The sequence below is a fragment of the Stenella coeruleoalba genome (genome assembly GCF_951394435.1).
Source record: "Stenella coeruleoalba genome assembly, chromosome: X".
Lineage (NCBI taxonomy): Eukaryota > Metazoa > Chordata > Mammalia > Artiodactyla > Delphinidae > Stenella > Stenella coeruleoalba.
Window position 1 is genome coordinate 5,327,098 of NC_137152.1, and position 23,830 is coordinate 5,350,927.

At 41.7% G+C, this 23,830-nt stretch overlaps 1 protein-coding gene across 6 annotated transcripts in view; it reads left to right on the top strand.

Moving 5' to 3' along the window:
• The window catches only part of STS (steroid sulfatase), a 552,741-nt gene that overhangs the window by 495,065 nt on the left and 33,846 nt on the right, over window positions 1–23,830 (top strand). The window contains exon 13 of one of the 6 annotated variants that reach the window (XR_013825705.1): window positions 17,383–17,413. The exons of the other annotated variants lie outside the window; for them this stretch is intronic. The gene's annotated coding sequence lies outside the window, so the exon portion shown is untranslated. Of the gene's footprint in view, window positions 1–17,382; window positions 17,414–23,830 lie in introns of those variants that run through there. 6 annotated transcript variants of the gene reach the window in all.

Sequence of the window (23,830 nt, forward strand, 5' to 3'; positions counted from 1 at the left end):
GGGCGAGGCATTCCATTTTTGTGTGAATGACATTGTGTCTATCGTGTGTTGGTATCAAGAAACATTCGTCATGGCAAGCACAGAGTCCTGATTTTTTAAAGTCTGAATGAACACTTGATAGAAAACACATCCGTCAAGAATCGGCCACGGGCTAGTTGTGGTCATTGTTCAACCCATTCCGAATTAGAGTTTGTCCTCCTATGAAATTGCCTCTCTCGCACGGTGTGTGCCAGCTACAGAGAACATGCTTTCCTCTCTGTGTGCGCCTCGGTACGTTCATGAAAATGCTTTCAATTTCTCTCTAATTTGTAAACTTTAATTTGTAAGCAAGCAGTCGGTAAGGTCCCCGAAACCTGTTTATTCAGTTGCCTTCCTAGCTAGTCTACGATGCCATCTCTCTACGGCAAATGGATATGTCCTTTCCAGTCTTCCATAATTAACAAGTGTGACCCTGATTGCAAACATCCATTTTGTTTGCTATTACGTCCCTTCCATCCGCTTTCCCGATATGATGAAAATCACAAGCACATTCCAAAAAATATAGGGTAAGATTTATTTTAAAACTCTGTCTACTTGCAGAGGAAAAGGTTTGGACTATAAATACAGTTGACTGAGGGAGAAAATGCAAAATCTTTTCTTTTTATGCTTTTCTGCTTCAGTTCTAAAAGTCATTAATTTTTTTTTAATTGGAGTGTAATTGCTTTACAATGTTGTGTTAGTTTCTGCTGTACAACAAAGTGAATCAGCTATACATATACATATGTCCCCATACCCCCTCCCTCTTGCGTCTCCCTCCCACCCTCCCTCTCCCACCCCTCACAAAGCACCCAGCTGATCTCCCTGTGCTATGCGGCTGCTTCCCCCTAGCCATCCATTTCACATTTGGTAGTGTATATATGTCAATGCAACTTTAATTTTCATCCTGAAAGCATTTTCTTTTTCATCTATACAATGCCCGAGCATATCAGGGAAGTTTAAGCAATAAAGATGCAGAGTTTTTGGTTTCTTTTCTTATTCTTCTGATAACAGTGAGCTGAAAATATCTGGTTAAAGAAAGGATTTCGGAAATCTCACGTTGGGTACCGTGCTCATGGCTCTGCATTATTTAGTATGTCCTATATGGGAAAATGCACTTGGCGCTCGGGGTTTTGAAAGAAATTTTCAAAAGGATGTTTTGAGCCTCAGTTCTGCTTTTACCAAAACCACATTTGCAATGAGGGGTGTCTGCGGGTCCTGCATGCTCAGTGCCCATCTGATGAGACCAGCTGCTCTTGGTTTGATGCTCTGAGCAGGTCCTGCCGTTACCACCAAGTCTGATGACTTCAGAGGGCTTTTGGCATCTCCCCAGCTGTCCTGCTGGCCCCACTCAGTGATGGAGAAGGAAGGCAGGGACCAGATTTGGGAGCAGAGAGCTTATGAGAAAGGAGGGCACGGACAAGCTCCAAGTAAAATAAGGAGGTGGCTGTCTCTACCGTGTCTTCATTCATTTGTTCTCGCCCCAGCCTGGTGCTTGGCTGGTTTCTCTTGGTCTGGGATCCCGGTGCCGAATGCCGGCGCTGTAACTGTACTGGATCTGAGAGGCCAGAGCTTCCTGCCTCTGGGGTACATCCCTCCCTTCCCCCCAAGAGAACCACATGCCCCTCTTTTCTCTCCTTTTCCCATCATGATGCTTCCATCGGGATCAACTTTAACAAATTAAGATGAGTGAACTCATGGCTGGACAAGAGGCTAGCTCGTTTCACAGATTAGACTAAAAGCACACAATACACACGTCGACTTAATTTTTAGTGTTATTTCAGACCGTTTTCGTGCCGCTTGACCACCTCTTCAAGCTTCTTTTGAGTCTTGGTTCCAAGGCCACTCCCCCCATATCGCCCACCGCTGCTCGCCCCATTTTCACGCCCCACCCTCGTGGGAATGAACCTTCTTCTTTAGCACTGTCACAGTTTTGTTTGGTTTTACCTTCCTTGTGCCTTTTTATTCTGCCTAGTAGAGGTGGTTGTTTGCATGCCCTGATTTATATAAGCTACTTGAGGGCAAAGGTAAAGTCGCACATTATCTTATTTTCCAACAACGCTCCCCTCTCTGGGCCGAGATTTCTATTTTAAAAACCATGACGTTCATTCTCACACCATGCCTCCATCCTCTGCTCCCCCCATGGAGGTGAAAGATGGACTTTATTAATGTTTGCATCCTCAGATCTATAGACCTGGTGACACATATGTTGAAGTTGTTCGTTTGTGTGTGATTTGACTTTTTTAAATGCACAGTTCTTTAATTAAACATTTGCGGTTTAATGAAACTGTTAGGTTTGTGAAACCATTTTCATCCATCTGGCAAAATAGAATACTCAAAGCAGAAGAAAAATGTTTACTTAAAACTTACGCTAGGGCTTCCCTGGTGGCGCAGTGGTTGAGAGTCCGCCTGCCGACGCAGGGGACACGGGTTTGTGCCCCGGTCCGGGAAGATCCCACATGCCGCGGAGCGGCTGGGCCCGTGAGCCATGGCCGCTGAGCCTGCGCGTCCGGAGCCTGTGCTCCGCAACGGGAGAGGCCACAACAGTGAGAGGCCCGCGTATCGCAAAAAAAAAAACAACAAAAAAACCCTTACGCTGTTCTAAAAATATTATTTGGAGCCACTGTGTGATATAAATAGACTGCAAAAGGATTAGCATGCGTCTGCAAGAACAAGCGTTTTCTATTCTTTACAGCAACTTCCATGGTTCGATTTTTCTTAATCGGTTGACTGATTTACTGTTTTCCATTTTTTTGTTGTTAACTGAGTCACATTTGGCTATTTTAACTTCCTGTAAGTGTATGCAGAAACCCTATAATTGGAAAAGAAAAGCATTATATTAACAATGTCTTTTCCCCCCAAATGAAGGGAAACTTTGGCTTGTAGAAGTTGAATTTGCAAAGCACAATTTATAACACGATAAAGAGACGGTCCTGTTGAAACCAAGAGCCCTGTCATTTCTTTCCTCATTCGACATCTGCAGCCTGAGAGTAAAGATTTCTTAATTTAGAGGAAGGTAAGGCTCTTTTTCAATTGAATCCTCTAAATTAATCCACTGGTGTAGGTGTTATTTCCTCCATCACATGTCTGCCTTAAACATAGTACCTGCACAGATGGAGCAAATGCAAAAACAGTTTAAGATTTAAATAGGCAATATCGTTTCGTACAGAAAAGATCTCTCAGTGACATGAAAGCAGCTGGTTTTTCTGCTTCTAGATTTCCAGTGGCTTTATTTTTTTTTTCATACAGTTCCTATATTGGGGATGTAATTAATGGAAAGGTTTAGCTTTGGCCGTCAAAGGCTTTTTATTTCTCTCGTAAGATGGAATTGCTTGTTAATCCACTGCTGTAGTGTTGGCTACCTGCCCATCTGTTTTCTACCTACGTCATTGATTCATCTGTAGCCTGTCTTGTCTCAGAAGCTTCTAACATGGTATTACAGGGTAGAAAATGTTATCCTGATCATGTATGGTCCTCAACGTGAAGATATTAGAACGGTAGCATATGAAGGTTAAAAGGATTAGAAATCTGACTGAGGGAATGTGTTCAACTAAATATACAGCATCCCAAGTATTTTAATTAAATGTACCTGTTGTTATGTGCACAAACATACAGATACACATACTGATCCTGGGTCCCCAGGTCCAGCCTACCTTGGCTCACTCAGATACAGTTCCCTGGCCTTTTTGGTAGAGGGATCACATCTCTTGTTGCTTCTTGTCTTAGCAAAATACCATAGACTTAAACAACAAACACGTGTTTTTTGTTTTTTTTAATTTTATTTATTTATTTATGGCCATGATGGGTCTTCATTGTGGTGTGTGGGCTTCCCATTGTGGTGGCTTCCCTTGCTTCGGAGCATGGCACCAGGTGCGTGGGCTTCAGTAGTTGTGGCACACAGGCTTAGTTGTTCCACAACATGTGGGATCTCCCTGGACCAGGGCTTGAACTCGTGTCCCCTGCATTGGCAGGCGGATTCCCAACCACAGCGCCACCAGGGAAGTCCCAACACTTGTTTTCTCACAGCTCTGGAGGCTGGAAGTTTGAGATCAGGGTGCCAGCATGGTCAGGGTTTTAGTCCACTGAAGCTGCTACAACAAAATACCATAAACAGGGTGACGTATAAACCACAGAAACATACTCCTCACGATTCTAGAGGATGGGAAGTCCAAGATGAAGGTGCCACCAGGTCCAGTGTCTTGTGAGATGCTGCTTCCTGGTTCGCAGACGGCTGTCTTCTTGCTGTGTGCTAACTCGGCAGAAGGGGTGAGGGAGTTCTCCGGGGTCTCCTTTTTAAGGACCCTAATCCCAGTCCTGGGGGCTCCACCCACATGACCTAATCTCCCAAAGGTCACCCCTCCAAATGCAATCCCTTTGGAAATTAGGATTTAACTTATGAATTTGGTGGGGGGACAGAAACATTCAGTGTGTGGCAGTTGAGTTCTGGCGAGGGCTGTCTTCCTGGCTCGGAGACGGCTGCCGTCTTGCCGTTTGCTCAGCATGGTGGAGAGTGGAAGCGCTGGTGTCTCTTCCTCTAGTTATAAGGACACGAATCCCATCGTGAGGGCTCCAACCTCTTGGTCTCGTGTAAACCTAATCGGTCCCCATCGGGCCCACGTCCAAATACCATCACACTAGGGGTAAGGGCTTCAAACTATGAATTTTGAGGGGACACAGTTCAATCCATCGTACCAACATTCTAGATGAAAGTTTATACTGACACATTGAGCTGGCTTCTTTGCTTCTAACATGCACTGAGACATAAAACAAAAAAAGTAAAACTTGAAGGGTGATCGCCAAACTCCCAAATGAGGACGTTGTTTCCTTGGAACAGAAACCAAACAGGAACTGCAAACAGCAAGGGCCAGGGATGCTGGGCTATAGGTCCAGACGCAGGGGGGTACTGGGAGTTCAGTTCTCAGGAAACAATGGACGTTGCCTTCATGAGTCTGTGAACCTGAGCTTGCCCTTTCCTGAAACAAAAAATAATCCTGTCCGATATTTCTACTTTCAATCCTTTTGGAACTTCACCCTCACCATTCATATCTTACTAATATCCGTCTGTGTTCTGACTTATTACCTTTATTCAGGACTACTTTCGACAGTTAAAAGATGTTGTGGGAAAAATGTAAATGGCATCAAAACTTCCAAACTATTTTCCCCTTCAGAAGTAACTGTCTACACAACTGTCTACACAAGATTTATTTTATTCTTCCAGTACTGAAAATACAAAGGCACTCTTGGAATATAAGAAGAGAACAGGATAAGTTGAACACAGACGTGACTTAAAAACAAAAAACAGAAACACAAAACTCAATGACCAAATTTGAATCTGCATTGAAATTATGAAAGAATGGAACTGACAAGAAAAAATAATCAACTTTCTGGCATGTAGAAATACGGGACACTTTCCCAGAGTGCAGAAAAATAGATGTAAATGGCGAGAGATTAAAACTATAAATGAGAAAGAAAAGAATCAGCTTCTAATTAGTGTTCTTGAAGATGATTTGAAAGCAAACAGAGCAGAAATAATAGTCAAGGTCTGTAACCAAAGAAAACTTTACTAAAGTGAGAAAACAACATGAACCTAGCTTGAATGGCCTCACTTGGGTTTCAGGCAAAGTTAATAAAAATGAAATCAAATTGAGACATGCTGTGCTATCGTAGCTGTAATAAAGATGAAGTAGCATCTCTGGCTCCCCTGGCAGATAAAGCAGGTGACATAGAAAGGCAGCAAGATGGGGCTGGTCCCACGCTTCTCTGGAGCACCACGTGCTAAAAGATCCGGTAAGGACATCTGCAGAACGTGGAGCGGTTAGTATTCCTGACCCAAGAATTTCCTCAAGGGTGAAGGCAAGTGCAGCATATTCCCAGGCATGCAGTGGTTCCCAGTGTAGACCATACAAGGAGCTTTTCTGACAACAATGACTTAAACATAGATTCCAATCCAGCAAGATACAGATTTAAATGATGAATATAAAATTGTTCTAGCGATGAGCCTCTGAGTGAATTATTTGTCCAGCTTTCTAGACAATGGTTGAAAATGTGATTGTGATTGAAAGAATGAACTCAGCGTGACTTTTGATCTTTTCCCCATTAAATGGGGCAAGAAGAGGTCGTCACTGTTGGGTGTGCACCTTCTAGGTGACGCTTGCTGTATTTTGGAATTCATACAGGTCACCTCTTTTCAGTCTCCTCACGATCACAGGAGTAACGTATTATAGGCCAGACACATAGATTTTAAAAATAGAAGTAGATGACATTATGTCCCCAAGATGCTACGGAAGTTTTGTAAGAACTAGATTCTGGATGACAACTACGAATGTGATGGCTAACCGACGGCAGTACATGAGTCCTTCAGGTCAGCAAAAATCTAGACCAACGGTTTCCAAATAGCTGTGCAATGGAATTACCTGGGGAACGTCAAAACTTAGTGATGCGGGGCTTCCCTGGTGGCGCAGTGGTTAAGAATCCACCTGCCAGTGCAGGGGACATGGTTTCGGGCCCTGGTCCCGGAAGATCCCACATGCCGCGGAGCAGCTAAGCCCGTGCGCCGCAACTACTGAGCCTGTGCTCTAGAGCCCGTGAGCCACAACTACTGAAGCCCGTGCACCTAGAGGCCATGCTCCGCAACAAGAGAAGCCACCGAAAAGAGGAGCCCGCTCACCGCAACGAAGAGTAGCCCCTGCTTGCTGCAACTAAAGAAAGCCCGTGCGCAGCAACGAAGACCCAACACAGCCAAAAATAAAATAAATTAATTAAAAAAAAATTAGTGATGGCTCTGTGCTACCCTCAGAGATCCTGATTTTATTTCTGGGGTGCCATGTGGTCTTTGAAGTTTTGTAAGAATCATCCATGATTCTAATGTGCATACAAATTTAGGGACCACTCATCTAGACAATAATATCTGATTTCCTCTGCAAAGACCTGGAAATGGTGTGAGAGGACCAGAAAGATGTTTAAACCTGTCATTGTTCATATGGAATAATCCACAATTATTGGTGTGGTTCTCATTTTGATAATGAAGGACTGGTTGATAAGAACTGAATTCACTCCAAGGAACTCCCCGGTAGGAAATATTGGAGAGTCTGAAGGGGGATGTCCCCAGAGAATGGGGCTGAGCTCGGCCAGTGGTGCTCTACATGGGTGACTGTGCCCTCACAGCAGACCCCTGGCAATGTCTGGGGGCAGTTTTGGCTGTTAGGACTGAGCACTGAGGAGAGGGTGGGAGGGTGACTTTTGGAATCTAGTGAGCAGAAGCCAGAGACGCTGATAACAGTTTGGGGGGAAATTGGAGTTCCTGCTAGAGACCATGTGGTATGTCCTAAAGGTACATGTGATGGTTAATTCTCTGTGTCAACTTGTCTGGGCCAATGGGGAGCCCAGATATTTGGTTAAACGTTATTTCTGGGTTTGTCTGTGAGGGTGTTTCCAGATGAGATTAGCATTTGAATTGGTAGCCTGAGTAAAGCAGATGGTCCTCTCCAGGATGAGTGGGCATCATCCAGTCTGTTGAAGGCATGAACAGAAGGACAAGCCGGAAGAAGAGAGAATTTGCTCTCTCTGCCTGATTTCATAAACTGACCATTGATCTTCTCCTGCCCTTGGATGGGCACTTATACCACCAGCTATCTGGTTCTCAGGTTTTGAGACCTGGGCTGCAACTTTTTTTTTTTTTCCTTAACAAATGGGAGGTTTGTTGCATCCCTGCATTTAGCAAGTCTATTAGCATCGTCTTTCCAACACCATTTGCTCACTTCATGTCTCTGTGTCACATTTTGGTAATTCTCACAGTATTGCAAAATTTTTCATTATTATTGTATCTGTCATGGTGATCTGTGATCATTGATCTTTGATATTATCATTGCAAAAGATTATAACTCTGAAGGCTCAGATGACGGTTAGCATTTTAAAAAAAATTTTATTGGAATAGAGTTGATTTACAATGTTGTGATAGTTTCAGGTGTACAGCAAAGTGAAATCTGTTATACATATATCCACTCTTTTTTTACATTCTTTTCCCATACAGGCCATTACAGAGTATTGAGTAGAGTTCCCTGTGCTCTACAGTAGGTCCTTATTAGTCATCTATTTTATATATAGTAGTGTGTATATGTCAATCTCAATCTTCCAGTTTATCCCTCTGCCCACCCCCTTACCCCCAGTAACCATAAGTTCATTTTCTACATCTGTGACTCTGTTTCTATTTTGTAGATAAGTTCATTTGTACCTTTTTTTAGATTTCACATACAAGCAATACCATATGATATTCATCTTTGTCTGACTTACTTCACTCAGTATAAGAGTCTCTAGGTCCATCCGTGTTTCTGCAAATGGCATGATTTCATTCTTTGTTTTTTTTAAAATTAATTAATTTATTTATTTATTTTATTTTTGGCTGCACTGGATCCTCGTTGCTGCGCGCGGGCTTTCTCTAGTTGCGGTGAGCGGGGGCTACTCTTCGTTGCGGTGAGCGGGCTTCTCATTGCGGTGGCTTCTCTTGTTGCAGAGCACGGGCTCTAAGCACGTGGGCTTCAGTAATTGTGGCACGCGGGCTCAGCACTTGTGGCTCAAGGGCTCTAGTGTGCAGGCTCAATAGTTGTGGCGCAGGGGCTTAGCTGCTCCGCAGCATGTGGGATCTCCCTGGACCAGGGCTCGAACCCATGTCTCCTGCATTGGCGGGCAGATTCTTAACCACTTCACCACCAGGGAAGTCCCTCTTTCTTTTTTTAGGGCTGAATAATATTCCATTGTATATATGTTCTACATCTTCTTTATCCATTCAACTGTCGATGGACATTTAGGTTGCTTCTATATCTTGGCTATTGTAAATAATGCTGTCATGAACATTGGGGTGAATGTATCTTTTCGAATGAGAGTTTTTGTCTTTTCCAGATATATGTCCAGGAGTGGGGTTGCTGGAGTATATGGTGGCTCTATTTTAAGTTTTTTAAGGAACCTCCACACTGTTCTCCATAGTGGCTGTACCAGTTTACCTTCCCACCAACAGTGTAGGAGAGGTCCCTTTTCTCTGCACCCTGTCCAGCATTGATCGATTGTAGACGACTTTTTGTTGATGGCCATTCTGACCGTTGTGAGGTGATACCTCATTGCAGTTTTGATTTGAATATCCCTAATAATTAGTGATGTTGAGCATCTTTTCATGTGCTTTTTAACCATCTGTATGTCTTCTTTGGAGAAATGTCTATTTAGATCTTCAGCCCATTTTTTGATTGGGTCGTTTGTTTTTTTATCGTGACCTGCATGAGCTGTTTTTTTTTTGTGGAAATTAATTCCTTGTCAGTTGCTTCGTTTCCAGATCATGGTTAGTATTTTTTGGCAAAAAAGTATTTTTAAAATAAGGCATGTACGTTGAGATTTTTTTAGACATAATGCTATTGCACACTTAATAGACTAAAGTATAGTGTAAACATAACTTTTACATGCACCAGGAAACCAGAAAAGTCTGTGAATTGCTTTATTTCCATATTCACTTTATTGTGTTGGTCTGGAACCAAACCTGAAATGTATCTGAGATACGCCCATAATAAACCATATAAATATATGGACTGGCTTCTGTCTTAAGGAAACCGCATGATGAGAACTTCATAACTTGCTTTAAAAGGACCTTTCTGCAAACAAATGCAAACTATGTTTCATTCACAGGTGACTGATACCAAAAACCCTACTCAAAAGTATAATGCAAAAAGGGACACCGAATGACTCATAAAACTTAACAGTCAGTCAGTAACTAGATAAGAACTGCTTTGTCAGGGACACTTTTATTGGAGCTGTGTAAGCGCTGTAAACACTCAGTAATGTTTGGTGGCCACTGTGTATTATTATCTTATCGTAAAATTGTAAGGTAACTTTTTCTGATGAAAGAAACCTGTAGGCATTATCTTTAATGTTGACAGACCTACTGTTCAGGGAAATTCTTTCCTGAAACTCTTTTCGGAAACCACTAGTCATTTTCTATACACCAGCAATGGGTCCAAAAGAAAACAGTATCAGACAACTTTTAGAAAACGTATCAAAAGAAAAATGTAAGTTGGAAGTGCCGATTTTCAAAATAAGTCGTTAGCCAGCTGCTACATTTTTTTAATAGAAAATGACATTTATTTATTTACTACAATTTTATATATTTAAAAAATTTTTATTGGCGTATAGTTGGCCTACAGTGTTGTGTAACTTTCACATGTACAGCAAAGTGAAAGTTTTTATACCTATATACACATATCTATATATTATGTATATCAATGTATATATAGATCCATATATAGATATTTATCCATTGTTTTTCAGATTCTTTTCCCATATAGGTTATTACAGAAAACTGAGTAGAGTTCCCTGTGCTATACAGTAGGTCCTTATTAGTTATATGTTTTATATACCGTAGTGTGTGTATGTTAATCCCAGTCTCCTAATTTATCACTTCCCCCTGTGTTTCCCCTTTCACAACCATAAGTTTGAATTCAAGATTAGTGAGTCTGTTTCTGTTTTGTAAACAAGTTCATTTGTACCATTTTTTATTAGATTCCACATATAAGCAATATCATATTTGTCTTTCTCTGTCTGACTTACTTCACTTAGTATGATAATCTCTAGGTCCATTCATGTTGCTGCAAATGGCATTATTTTGTTCTTTTTTATGGCTGAGTAATATTCCAGTGTATATATGTACCACATCTTCTTTATCCATATTCCTCTGTTGATGGACATTTAGGTTGCTTCCATGTCTTGGCTATTGTAAATAGTGCTGCATTGAACATTGGTGTGCATGTATCTTTTCAAATTATGGTTTTCTCTGGATATATGCCCAGGAGTGGGATTCCAGCTTCTACTTTTAAAAAATAAATTTTATTGAAGTATAGTTGATTTACAATGTTGTGTTAATTTCTGCTGTACAGCAAAGTGATTCAGTTACACATATATATATTCTTTTTTTAAATATTCTTTTCCATTATGGTTTATCATAGGATATTGAATATATTTCCCTGTGCTATACAGTAGGGCCTTATTTATCCATCCTATATATAATAGTTTGCATCTGCTAACCCGAAACTCCCAATCCATCCCTCTCCCACCCCCCTCCCCCTTGGCAACCACAAATCTGTTCTCTATGTCTGTGAGTCTGTTTCTGTTTCATAGATATGTTCATTTGTGTCACAATTTATATTCCATATATAAGTGATATCATATGGTATTTGCCTTTCCGACTTCACTTAGTATGATAATGTCTAGGTCCGTCCATATTCCTGCAAATGGCATTATTTTGTGTTTTTTAATGGCTGAGTAATATTCCATTGTATATATGTATCTCATCTTCTTTATCCATTCATCTATTGATGGACACTTAAGTTGTTTCCATGTCTTGGCTATTGTAAATAGTGCTGCTACGACCATAGGGGTGCACATGTGTTTTCCAATTATAGTTTTGTCTGGATAGATGCCCAGGAGTGAGATTGCTAGATCATAAGGCACACTAGTTTTCTTTTTTTTTTTAGGACCCTCCATACTGTTTTCCACAGTGGCTGCATCAATTTACATTGCCACCAACAGTGTAGGAGGGCTGTCTTTTCTGCACACCCCCTCCACTTGATACTTGTAGACTCTTTAATGATGGCCATTCTGACCGGTGTGAGGTGGTACCTCACTGTAGTTTTGATTTGTATTTTTCTCTAATAATTCAGCTGCTACTTGTAATCAACATTTAGCGTAATGTTCTCCAGGTCCATCCATGTTTCCTTCCTTCTAAGGATAGGATTCCTTCCTTTTTAAGGCTGAATAATATTCCATTGTATGTATATACTTTTTCTTTATCCATTCATCTGTTGATAGAACTTGTGTTGTTTCCGTATCTTGGCTATTGTGAATAATTATGTAATGAATGTGGGAATGCAGATACCTCTTCAAGAATCTTTTAGATATATCCTGAAGTAGGATGCTGGGTCATATGGTACTTCTATTGTTTTTTTGAGGATAAGTTTCCCATAGTGTTCACCATTATCCATTCCCAACCATGTACAAGAGTTCCAGTTTTTCAACATCCTCATCAACAGTTTATTTTTTGTTTTCGTTTTTTTTCTTTTTTGGATCAGTAGCTGTGCTAACAGGTGTGAGGTGATATGTCACTGTGGTTTTGATTTGCGTTTCTGTGATCCTTACGATACTGCACATCTTTTCATACACACCTGCTGGCTATTGGTTTGTCTTCTTTGGAGAATTATCTGTTGAAGTGAAATAAGCCACATTTACGGGACGAATACTGCATTCCACGTATCTAAAATAGTCAAACTCATAGACATAGAGAATGCAGTAATGGTTGCCATGCTCGAGGCTGGGGAAATAATGTTTCAGGTACACAGGATGAATAAGCTCTAGAGAGCCGCCATATTGGACATAGTGCCTATGTTAACAGTGTGGTGTTGTGCGCCTAGAAATTGTGGAGAGCAGATTTCATGTCACCTGCTCTCAGCACACAAACAACAAATGGACACAAAGAACCTGGGAGGTGTTGGGTATGCTGTTACCTTGATTGTGTGGATGGTATTACAGTCATTTGCATATGTCCAAACTCATCAATTGTACATGTTAAATATGTCCTGTTCTTTGTGTATCAGCCATTTCTTAATACAGCTGGATAAAGTTAACCCATTGAAAGCGTTTATAGTAGCAAAAATAGAATGAATTGGCGGGGGGAAGGGAGAGAGATAAACTAGGAATTTGAGATTAACATATACACACTACTATATATAAAATAGGTAAACAGCAAGGACCTACTGTGTAGCACAGGGAACTATATTCAATATCTTATAATAACCTATAATGGAAAAGAATATATATATATACACACACATATACGTGTGTATATATATAAAACGAAATCACTTTGTTGTACACTTGAAATTAACATAACATTGTAAATTAACTGTACTTCAATTTAAAAAAAGTACAATATAAAAAAAAGCATGTTAAATTCAACACAAAGAGGATACCAAATAATTTATTTGAAAATCAATAGTATGACTTATTATTTTTCATTTCTGAAAGTGATAATATGATCTCTCAAGGAAACATTGAGAAGAGCACATTAGCAAAGAAAGCTTGCCTATTTAAAAAGGCACATCTAGATAATGGGGATTGTCTTCCATTAAAAAATTGTCAATCAAAGGAGTCCTGCCAAAAAAGAGCTGGGGATTTTTCATGCATTTATAGGCACCATTTGCCAACCTGATCCAATTTTTCTCTTGTTGAAACTGCTCCATTAATTTAATGTGCAAGAAATAAATATTTGATGTGCAATTAGTTGCAGATTATTATGGCCCTAATGGAAGCTTTCCAAATAAACAGCTGCTCCAGCACTTTAAATGCACGGAAAGCAAGGCACAAAATGGAAAATATAATGACCCACCATATCTACAGAGGAAAAAAGTGAAAATATTCAATTAGTGAGGAAGATGCCTGCTCATTGAGAAGTTTATCAAAGCATAACAACAAGAAAAGCTGCCACACATGGAGCCAGATATCCATCCACCTGAATTTTCCTGGAAATGTTTACCTGCAGATGTAGGACATTTTTGCCCAAGACGAAAATGTTATGGAAATTGATATGGCCCAATTCCACCAGTTCTTCTAGATTAGCCATTTTATATATACAGATGTATATCAATGTATATTTTCTGTATTTTGATTATTCTATATTAGATTTACCTTCATGGTCTAAGTGTCTATTTCTATGTCCACACGTGAATTGTAATGATTCCACTTCAGGAGGGAACGGTGTCAGCTGGAAAGTTCAGTGTTGATCGAGCTGTTTTAATTCAAGAAGGCTTTGGGGTTTCAGAGCACACGCTCAGACCCTGTGAAGGAGCTGACATCATTCAAGTACTTAAGCTCCCCTTGAGTTTTGCAAAACGGTACCTTCCCTTTGAGACAGATCATAAGGACCGAAGTTAGTTGTCTCTCTCCCCTGCAACACTGGAAGCAGCTGAGGGTAGAGACTGTGACGGAAGTCTCAGCATCGCCAAATTCTGGTAGAGCTCCTGACGGAGTAACTTAGTCACGTTCCTTGCAAGGACGCCTGAAGCTCTTTGCCTTACAGAAAGAGCAAGAGATACACGTCAAGGGGCGAGCGTTCTGAGCTCCACAGAAGACTGCTGGCTAAAAGTAAATGGATGTCTCTCATTAAGAGCGGAGCGAGAGGACACATCCTCCTCTTAGGGAGCCAATGGAAAGAGCAAAGGGAGTTTCTGGAATTGGTAAGACCCTGGTTGTGACGACAGTTGTGAGTATCCAGAGAGTCCGTGGGAACTGCTTACAATAACCAGTGTTCTGGTATTCTCTTCTAGAAAGCTGACTGGGGCAAATGTACTGTTTGTTAGGGCTCTGTTCCATTCTGAGATTAAACTCTGCAGTCCACTGCGTTTCACCTTTACTCTGCTCTGAAACGCGCCTTTGGTCTAAGGGAGGTCGGATTCTGTTATTGTTTGTCTCAACTTCCCTGCCACCTCCGTAAGCCAGACACGCACAGACCAGAAACAAAAGAAGAAAAGCGCTGCGTTAACACCCTTCCGTCTGGGCGGAAATGAACTATCTTGTGATATATCGATGCAGACTGCTTTGATGATCTTCTCATGACGATAGGTCTCGTTAATATTCGCTCTCCTGGATCTGGGTGGGTCTGTCATGTGACTAGGTGGAAGGGATGCCATGCCGTCCCTGAAGCCTCGGTACCCAAGGTAGTGCAGCTTCTTCCTAGCCATCCACGCTTCGGAAGGCAGCCATCCTGCTTCAGGGAAGCCAGTAATCACACACTAGTGCCCGCCCAGCAGCCCGGCTGAGGTCCACGGACTGCCAGCGTCATCCCCAGACATGTGAGGGATCAGATGGTTGAACCCCCAGCTCTCCCGCCAGAGGCAGCTGTCGCCGCAGGAACAGCCACAAGCTCTGACCACCGAGACATGCCCCCAGTGGCAGGTGTGTGCAGAATAAAAACAACTGGTGGCTGCTGGTTTCAGCCAGTACCTACTGGGATTGCTTATTAGGACGTAAAACATGACAAACACGCGAGCGCCAGAACTGAGGCCACTTATTCAATAAGTTTATTTTTAGCTTATAATGTACAAAAGCTATTCAGACGTGTGGCTTTGTGGCCACCCGTATCCCGCCCACCACAGATGACTCAGTAGGGAAAGGAGATTCAGTGTAAACATCTTTGCGTGAAACGAGAACCTAAGTCATTTCCGCTGGCCAGGAGCTTACATTATTATAGGGAAAATGGGGACAGACACCTAAATTAGTACCACAAAGTGGCACCCAGGAGTACTTTGCAGGTTATTCATTCAACACTTGTATGTTGGGACCTGCCGTGTGCCAGGAACGCTGGCCTCTGTGGTATAAATCCAGTGGGAAATTAACGAGGATCCTGCTGTCAGGGATTTTATATTCTGACAGGTGTAGATAACACACTAGCAAATAAATAAAAGTGCTTCTGATAAAGAAAAGTGCAGGACACAGCAACATGGAGGGGCTGAGGGGAACCACGACCTTGAAGTATCAGGGAATTCTTTGATAAAGTGGCCTTGAAGCTGAGACCTGTGATGAAAGGGGTCCGGGTAAGGGCAGCACAGCAGGGACGAGTGAGAGGGAGTCTCGGAGAAACAAAGGAGGAGCGGGGAAAGGAAAATCTTCTGCAGAAGGAAAATCTCTGGGGTCCTCACAGGCCCCGGAAAGGTACTTGAATTGTATTATTGTGATTACAATACCTGGAAAAGTCTAAATGATTCACGGACACCACTTAGAAGGATGCAGTCCCTCCTCGTTATTCGCAGGTCCCCTGTTGGCAAGTTCATCGGTGCCACTATGATCTATTTTAACCATTAAATGAACGCTCCAGGTACTTTTGGGGTCATTCACAGACGTGCTCAGCTGGGGTTGGACAGGGCAGCAGTGCCTCTGGTTGCAGCTTTCAGGCTGTCAACAAGTGTCCTTTCTGTGGACTACTTAGTGCCACGCTTTTCACATTTATGTGTCTTTTGTTGATGACGTTGCTGTTGGAAATGACCCCCAAGCCCAGTGCTTCAGTGCTGTCTGGTGTTGGGAAGAAAGACCAAGAAATGCCTTAGGGAGAAAATACACGAGTTAGATAAGCTTCTTGTAGGCGTGAGTTGTAGCGCTGATGGCCCCAGGTTCCCTGTGGATGACTCAGTGATATCTATTAAATAAGTTGCCTTTAAACAGATACATACAGTTAACACAAGATTATGTATTGATCAGCTGGTGAAAATGTTGTGACCCGAGGCTCCCAGATACCTAACCCTGTACTTTCCTAGCAGCAGCGGTTTGCTATTCACTAATTCAGCATCTGCGATGACTTTCCGAACATAATTGCAAGAATGATGAGAATGGGCTGTATTTTCAGGAGGTCCAGTTGAGAGGCAGACATTGTGGGGTGAGCAGTGGTTGAGCTTGGTCACGTGGCAGGCTTTGGCAGTGACCTGGATGTCAGGCATAGGAAATCCAGCAACATCCCAGGGCTGTGATGCTAAGTGTAGAGTAGGAAAAGAGTCTTCCAGTGGAGAAGGAGAGTCACAGGAGGGTTTATGGAGAAGGCAGCATTTGTGAAGAATGCAGCTTTTGAGCTGCATCTTGAAACGATGGGCTAATGTATGTGAGTTTATTTATCACAGAGACACATGTATTTATGTGGTAATTGTATATCCACATGGCACAGGACAGTGCAGTGCAGAAAACTTAGGAGCAAATTAAACCCATTTTTTTAGTTGAAGTATCGTTGATTTACAGTGCTGTGTTAGTGTCACAATATATACAGCAAGGTGTTTCAGTTATATTTTTTCAGATTATTTTCCATTATAGTTAATACATGATATTGAATATAGTCCCCTGTGCTATACAGTAAATCCTTGTTGCTTATCTATTTTATTTATAGTAGTTTATATCTGTTCATTCCATACTCCTAATTTATTGCTTTCCCCTTTGGTAACCATAATTTGTTTTCTATGTCTGTTCCTGTTTTGTATATAGATTCATTTGTATTATTTTTTTAGATTTGTATTTTTTTTAGTGATATCATATAATACTTGTTTTTCTCTGTCTGACTTACTTCATTAAGTATAATATTTTCTAGGTCCATCCATGTTGCTGTAAATGGCATTATTTCATTCTTTTTTATGGCTGAGTAATATTCCATTGTATTGTTATATATGTACCACATCTCCTTTATCCTTTCTTCTGTTGATGGACATGTGGGTTGTTTCCATGTCTCTTGGCTGTTGTAAATAGTGCTACTAGGAACATTGGGGTGCATGTATCTTTTCAAGTTAGAGTTTTCTAAAACCCTTATAGTATTTATTTTTATTTTTTGGCTGCAGTGTGCGTGGCATGCGGAATCTGAGTTCCCCGACCAGGGATGGAACCTGTGCCCCTTTTAGTGGATGCACACAGTCCTAACCACTGGACCGCCAAGGAATTCTATTACAGTATTTTTAAGGGATATGCTTCATGTATATCAGGAACCTCAACCCTTATCCACAGCATGCAAATATACTGATTCAAAATGAATCATTGATGCATTTAATAACGAAGGCCCTCAGATTTTTAAAAACTGTAGCAAAGGTAATAAACTCATCAGAAATGAACATTCTGACATAGGATAGGAGCAAAGTCAGACTGCAAAATTTGGGTGATTTATGCTTTCAGTCACTAGAGAACATCTAGATAAGAGAAACCTCTTACTTTACGAATGAATAAAAGCTTTCCTTCCCTCCCTCCTTCCTTCTCTCATAACACAAAATTTTAAGTACTCATTGAACCCTTCTAGACTGCTCTAGAACCTAGGAATACTATAGGATGTACGTTTTACTGAGGTGAGGGGCATAGACTTATCAAGGAAATATATACTTCACAAGGTTGTTGCTTTAAATGGAGTTAAATGTCATTAAGAAAATAAACAGGGCTTCCCTGGTGGTGCAGTGGTTGAGAGTCAGCCTGCCGATGCAGGGGACACGGGTTCGTGCCCCGGTCCGGGAAGATCCCACATGCCGCGGGGCAGCCGGGCCCATGAGCCATGGCCGCTGAGCCTGCGCGTCCGGAGCCTGTGCTCCGCAATGGGAGAGGCCGCAACAGTGAGAGGCCCGTATACTGCAAAAAAAAAAAAAAAAAAAAAGGAAAGAAAGAAAGAAAATAAACAGAGTTACAAACTTCAGGTTGGGAGCGGGTAGGGGGGAGCATGGACAATTTTATAGAATTTTGGTTAGAGTAGCAAACCAAGAATAATGCTGTTTATGGCTAGAAAAAAATTAATGGAAGTATCATTCTCTACTGGATGGTATATTTCTATACAATGTCTACCTCTAAAAAGGTAAGTATAATTTGTCTTTACACAATATTTAGGTCTAATTTTAACAGAGATTTTGTTTACTAGAGAATGGAGACTTAGTTGAGGCCAAGTGGTGGGAACCTTCAGTGAGACCAGGCGGCACCTCTGGATGTCGGGGGGTAATCTGCATCACCCACTACCTGCCTCAGTGGTTCCCAGTAGAGCATCCTCAGGCCGTATGCATCAGAATCACGTGGGGACCTTAACAAGCACCTGGAGTGGTTATTTGGCACCTTAGAGTTTGAGAATCACGGACTGGCTGGGTGGACATTCCAAATTTCTGGCATAAGGTCAAGGGGCAGATGTTTGCTTCTGGATATAACACATATATTCTGTCTTTGTGAAAATGAGACACATTGGAACTCATCACCTCCGTCAGGAACTCTCAGACTCCCAGGTTCTTGTCTTTCCAGGAGAACTCTGAGATGTGAATGCCACACGATGGGGCCGGAAGTTGTCGCCAAGCTTAAGCTCTGCTGGTGCAGGAAAAGGCTCTTAACTTCCTAGGGTCTGAGTTACATTGGAGGAGAGGATGGAAGGCATGGTAAATGCAAACCACATTCCCGCTCTCCCAACCCCACTGAAGTCATGAAGCGAGACTTTGAGGGTCGGATACATACGTCACATGTTGATGTTGCATTCCCGTGAAAGAAAAGGACTGGAAGTGATTGCGTCCCTACTGTGTGCCAAGACCTCTTAAAATACCATCTCAAGTTAAAGTAAATGGATGAATTGCTCACCAGGACAGTTTAGGAATAGCATTGCTCTCTACAGTCTATAGGGAGAAGTAACTCGCTGAGCAGAATAGAAATGAAAACCCAAATCTTCTGTCGCAATTTCAGGTTAACTCCATGTAAGACCGGACACTATAAAACTCTTAGAGGAAAGCATAGGAAAAACACCCTTTGACATAAATCACAGCAAGGTCTTTTATGACCCATCTCCTAGAGTAATGAAAATAGAAACAAAAATAAGCAAATGAGACCTAATTAAACTTAAAAGCTTTTGCACAGCGCAGGAAACCATAAACAAGACGAAAAGACAACCCACAGAATGGGAGAAAATATTTGCAAATGAAGCAATGGACAAAGGATTAATATACAAAATATATATAAACAGCTCATGCAACTCAATATTAAAAAAACAAACAACCCAATCCAAAAATGGGCAGAAGACCTAAATAGACATTTCACCAAAGAAGACATACAGATGGCCAAGAGGCACAGGAAAAGATGCTCAACATCACTGATTATTAGAGAAATGCATATCAGAACTACAATGAGGTATCACCTCACAGCAGTCAGAATGGCCATCATCAAAAAATCTACAAACAATAGATGCTGGAGAGGGTGTGGAGAAAAGGGAACCCTCCTACACTGTTGGTGGGAATGTAAATTGATACAGCCACTGTGGAGAACAGTATGGAGGTTCCTTTAAAAACTAAAAACAGAACTACCATAGGATCCAGCAATCCCACTACTAGGCATTCACCCTGAGAAAACCATAATTCAAAAAGACACATGCACCCCAGTTTTCATTGCAGCACTATTTACAATATCCAGGACGTGGAAACAACCTAAATGTCCATTGACAGATGAATGGATAAAGAAGATGTGGTACATATATATATAATGCAATATTACTCAGCCATAAAAAGAAATGAAATCGGGTCTTTTGTAGAGATGTGGATGGACCTAGAGTCTCATACAGAGTGAAGGAAGTCAGAGAAAAATATTGTATATTAACACGTATATGTGGAATCTAGGAAAATGGTACAGATGAACCTATTTGCAGGGCAGGAATAGAAACGCAGACGTAGAGAACAGACTTGTGGACATGGGATAGGGGAAGAGGAGGGTGGGACAAATTGGGAGATTAGGTTTGACATAAATACAGTACCACGTGTAAAATATCTAGCTAGTGGGCACCTGCTGTATAGCACAGGGAGCTCAGCTCTATGATGACCTAGATGGGTGGGATGCGGGGGGGTCCAAGAGGGAGGGGATATCTGTATATGTAGAGCTGATTCACTTTGTTGTACAGCAGAAACTACCGCAACATTGTAAACCAAGTATACTCCAATTTTAAAAAATAAATTGTGAAATAAAGGCATTATTTAATTATTTTAAATTCCTTTTTTCTTTTTAAATTAAGAGCATTTCATGTGCTCCACATAGGCATCAACCAGGAAAGACTTGACTTTGACTTTCCTTAAATAATCTCCCACCCTTCCTTGTACTGTGTAGTAACATGTTCTAATGTCATAGCGTGGCTGTGTCCTACAAATGCATGGCTTCTATGGCGGCTTACTAGTAGGAGCAGCCTTAAACGGGAGTTACACATACTTGCCTCAAGAGTTTATCTGTTTTATTATCGATGACCATAAAACTGGCAGGCAGCTTTTTGCCTCATCACATTTCAAGTATAGTGTTTGATGAAAACAGTTTTTAACCTCCACGTGGAAACATAAGCAACACACAAAAATGCATGCGAATAAACCTTTCTGTTTTGGCAATCCAGGGTTTCTTTGTTACAGATTCACGTTAAAGATCGCAAGCCCAAGATACATCACGGTACTTAATACTATGCTGTCTGATGCGCCTGTCAGTAACAAACAAGCATTGTTATAACTCCCTCTGTTGACTTATGTCCTTTGCGTATTATTAAAACATTTGTCCTGTGTCCTGCAGTAAGGAATCTGGTCATATTTTTATTTATTCACTTGAATACATTTTGAGAATTAGCATACTTAGTATACCTATATTGAATATTTACCAACTTGTAATAAAACCGTATTTAAATTTATTAAATGCACTGTTCTACATACAGTATATGATTTAATGATTCAGGTGCCTCCATGTGTGTATATGTACATATGTATGTAAACATGTGGGTATGTATATGCATACATGTAGGACATGTGTAACTTTAAACATCATATATATGTATGATACAATAAAAAAATTAAAGTTTATGCTCCACCATAAAGCTATGACCAGTATTTGTATGGAATCTAATGGATTAAATTCATTTATACTGTATTCATAATTCACTTAAACACTTGCCATTTAAATCAATAAATAGTACACTGCAGTCACAGAATTTTAAAGTTTTCCGTGATTTTAAACTTTAATTCCCTTATTACACAGCATACTTCCAGTGGAGAATGTGTTATACTCCTGTGGTTAACCGTAGAGTTTCTAAAATCCAATAAAACTTAGTATAATAATATCTTACAAACAAAAGAATTAATTTCTATTAACTATTTATTTGTATAGTCCGTGGCTCATCGTAAACCAAGCAAAAGCATGATACCCTGGAGCAGAGACACATAATAGACCTGTCGTAACATGACGCGTATTCTTACCTGCCTTTCCCTCTGGACGAGTACAGTGGGCGAATTAATGAAATTGGCTTTTTTTTTAAACCGTCATTTTATTTACTTATTTTTGGCTGTGTTGGGTCTTCGTTTCTGTACGAGGGCTTTCTCTAGTTGTGGCGAGCGGGGGCCACTCTTCATCGCGGTGTGCGGGCCTCTCACCATCGTGGCCTCTCTTGTTGCGGAGCACAGGCTCCAGACGCGCAGGCTCAGTAGTTGCGGCTCACGGGCTTAGTTGCTCCGCGGCATGTGGGATCCTCCCAGACCAGGGCTCAAACCCGTGTCCCCTGCATTAGCAGGCAGATTCTCAATCACTGCACCACCAGGGAAGCCCTGAAATTGGCTTTTATTACTGATTCATTGCATTTAAAATGAAGACGCAACTCTGGATGTTCAAGAATTCAAATTGAAAGGAGACTGGGAATTCTAAAGTCAGTTATGGAGGTGAAGTGAAGACACAACTGAGAATGGTTCCTGATGGTAGTGATTTTCAAGCAGGCAAGGGGGTGGGTGCCTGCACTGAGGGAATAAAGCATAAAAGCCTTCACCTGATGTGTTTGCTGTGAAGTCCAGGATGGCTGTGGGAAACCCAGGTTGACTGCTAAATGCCCCCAGGGGCATCCAACAAACTAGGATAGGAGTCTAGGCCCTTACAGAACCGGGGCGCCTGTGGGAAGTGCTGCAGTTTGTCTAGTGCTTTCGTGTGAAGACAGGGAATCCACGTGTTTGAAGGCTCCCTGGCGAGGCCATCTCGCTGACAGACTCTCCTTGTGATGGACAAGGTGCCGGTTATTTCAGCTTCCTTCCCCCTGCCCGGATTTAGCTTTACCTGGGATATTTCTCAGTGAGGGAGAGCAATGCTGCACGAACGTGCAGTTGATTTGTATTGAAAATGTTGTTTTGTGTGCAGCGGGGGCCGTGGGGGGCTTTAAACAGGGGTGGTGAGTAGTTACTCCGGTCTGTGCGTCCTCCAGGTTTACTGTACCTTCTGAACGCAGTGTTCTCACCCGCTGAACGGCAATTGCTGGGAGGGCAGGTCCTGGGTCTGCTTCTGAAACGTAGCTCAGGATCTGGTGTAAGAGGTCCGGGATGAATATTTTTTTTGATAAGTGAATGAGAGTAAATATACTGGGTGGTGGGATGGATGCCTGGCTGCATGGACAGATGGGTGGGCAGTTCATGGTGTGTATAGGAGGGAGGAGAATGAGAAAAACGTGCTTATAATATTCCTTTGATGTTATTTAAAAATACGTATAAAACAGGGTGGTCCCTTTAAAGAAATGCTGGGTCGCACACAGCCTCTGGTGTCAAGTCTTGTGCCCCATGATCCCTTGAATACCTAGCTGATCAAGAACCTTCTACCGTGTGTTTAGAACATCAAGACAAGCCATAGAGGATTCAGCATCTATCACTGTCATGTGGCTTGAGGGCTAGCAAACCCCTCCCAGCCTCCTGAGTAGCAATCTCTCTCTCTGTCTTCTTGTTTGAAAGGTATCTACTTTACATTTAGGCAAGAATCGGCTTGGTGAAAATGCAAATGATATTAAATCAATTTTAAAATTTGTTTTGCTTTGGTTTTGCTACCTGACAGTGCATCTAGCTAAACACTGAATTTGACCCAAAACCACCAGAAAATCCTAAGAGCTTAGCAGGAGGGGGGATCCCTGAGGCACTGGAACTTTCTGAGAGCTTCATAGAAACAGATGATTGGGCAACACTAGGAAGACAGGTCCTCTATCATTTTGCCTAAGTCAGAGTCCTAAAAGTTAATTAAATCTTAAACGAAGGCACATGCATGGGTACAACAGTGAGCTTCCCAGGCCGGCATCTTCAAGGGGGTCTTCAGTTAGAGAGGTAAAGGGAAAACCCATCAGATGAGACTGGAGAAGTGTTTAGGAGGAGGAAAGATGATTCTGTAAAGCTTTGCATAAGGACATTTCTATCATGGTTCCTGAAGTTATGCTGTGTGGGCTCCAGTGGCCACGTCAATGACGTGGAGCATGAGGTATGAGCCATTTCCATTTGGATTTTTTTTA